Source organism: Macrobrachium rosenbergii, chromosome 12 (assembly GCF_040412425.1).
Source record: "Macrobrachium rosenbergii isolate ZJJX-2024 chromosome 12, ASM4041242v1, whole genome shotgun sequence".
NCBI lineage: Eukaryota > Metazoa > Arthropoda > Malacostraca > Decapoda > Palaemonidae > Macrobrachium > Macrobrachium rosenbergii.
This window is the reverse complement of record NC_089752.1, coordinates 22728001-22730500: the sequence shown is the minus strand read 5'-3', so window position 1 is coordinate 22730500 and position 2500 is coordinate 22728001.

Genomic DNA, 2500 nt, shown 5'->3' with positions numbered 1-2500 from the left:
TCCTATTCACAAGGTTCTAGCTTTCTTAACTTTGAACTGCCAGGTTTGTAGATAGCTAATTTCGAATTGCATGTTGTTAGTTTTAGTTTTTTGTAAAAGAAAACTATTGTGCAGGCTGTCTGTCCGTCCGTTCTTTTTCCTGTCCTCACTCTTTCTGTCCGCCCTAAGATCTTTAAAACTACTGAGGCTAGAGGGCGGCAAATTAGTGTGTTGATCATCAATCCTCCAATCATCAAACATACCAAATTGCATGCCTCTAGCCTCAGTAGTTTTTCTTTTATTTAAGGTTAAAGTTAGTCATAATCGTGTTCCTGGCAACGATATAGGATAGGCCACCACCGGGCCGTGGTTAAAGTTTCATGGACAGTAGCTCATACGGCATTATGCCGAGACCACCGAAAGATAAATCTATTTTCGGTGGGCTTGATTATACGCTGTGGCGGCTGTACAGAAAACCCGATTGCGTCGAAGAAACTTCGGCGCATTTTTTACTTGTTTAATTCTTTAACAGATACTGAATGGTGCTAAAAGCTTTAATTCTACATGGACTAGTCAACTTCGATATCATCTCAGTCGACGCGATACAAATGTCTCCACTAAAATATAGTTTAAATATTCACTCTTAATGACAAATGTACGATAATAATTTCTTTTCACTCTAAAGCCAAGGCAAAATCTGTTTTGTTCAGAGCTAGCAGACAAAGCTTGTATTTAATCCGTGAAGTGATTATTGCATTACCTGAGATTTTAGAAAGACTTATTCATTAGTGTAAATTTAATACGAAGCATTTTCATTATTCCAATAAAAAAACGAACGTCAAAGTTCCTGTTTAAAATACAGTTAAAGTTTAAAATGAAGCAGGCGCTTGTTTACTATTCATGTGGATTGATAATGATTAAGAGGAAAATAAAATAGGGAATGTGATTTTAGTTAAATCTTCCAGCTGGCAGAATAAACAGAGAAATAATACCGACGGAATTAGAGCAATTTAAAACAAAAAAAATATATAAAACTTTATTACACCTCTGTCACAATTACGGAGATTCCTGACATTTTATTTTTCTCAAGATACATGACAGTTTTAATCTACCTTACTTCATCCGGAGATGAGCGCTCTTCTATTCTCCATTCCACTGAGGTCTAAGTATTCCGAAACTACATCATGAACGTGATTTCGTAACAAAACGCATTGAAATGAAGCGCTGCATTGAACGTATAGCCTTTATATATTTCACAGAGCGCCAGGTATTCAGGTTTACCCGAACGAAAGCCGGCTGTTGCATTTGAGGTTTTACTGCCTTTATTCCTTATGGAATTATAACTAATTTATCCGATCCCCTGACTCTCATGAAGATTGGCGGATTTTGATTCACAGGGACTTTAGCATCACGCAGACGCCATTGTTTTATAATTCAAATGACGAGCTGTCAGTTCGCGTTGATCCTTGCTATTAAGTTTGCTGAATTAGTCACAAAAAGACCTGACAGTTTTAATGAGAGAATAGACTCATTACAACGAAGTGGATAAACAGCAAGGATTCAACAATAAGCTGAAATTCTTCAAAATCAATTAAAAATTTTTCGGAAAAAAAATAAAGTAGTTTACCGTTTACCCAATCACTAAAATTAATGCCGAAGCGTATTTTTTTTTTTTTTACTAATCAAATTAGATTATAATCCCTTCATTCCAACCTACTTTGTCGAAAGTGCATTTCTCTTAGTTTACTCGCACAGTGAACTAAATCTCTCCCTCTCCTTGGTACCAAGGATTGAAATAATGAGACTCATAAACGAGAGAGAGAGAGAGAGAGAGAGAGAGAGAGAGAGAGAGAGAGAGAGAGAGAGAGCGTGTCTAATTTCAGCTGGACGGAAGGCCAAATTTATTGTTATTATCAGGTAGTTTAACCAGGCCATCGAGTCAAAATATGACTCCTGTAGCTGTAACCCAAAGGCTTTGTTTTGATTTGGATGACTGATTGATTTATTCCGTCAAGGCTGTAAAGACAAGCAGACAAGCACAGACATTTTCGGCCATTCAGCGCTTGAGAGAGTCAACTAAGAGATTAGAAAGCATAGCATCTAGGAGCCGAAGGAACGGTGCAGACACCCTGTAGTAATGCCTACAGTGCACCTCACGTACCACCCTCCTATGGGGCTAATCTTGACGATGAGCTTATCATTAAAACAAATCCGACAAGGATAATTTGATAAGTAGAAAAACCGAAAATAACGAATACAAACAAAAATTTCCTTAACCGATTTGTTCTCATGACGTGACATTCGTCGATGGCGGACGTTTGGACATTGGAATATAAATGTGCTTAACTTTTAAACTCGACTCGCATTCTGTGGATGCTAGGATTGGCTCATGTGAGCTATTCATTCAGCAAACATTGAGCACTACGAGCGTTAAAAGTTCGGACATGAAGTTATTCCAATGTAGCGCTCTTTCTGAACGAACTATTCCACAATGCAGCGAGGATTATTTTATTCTAATCTG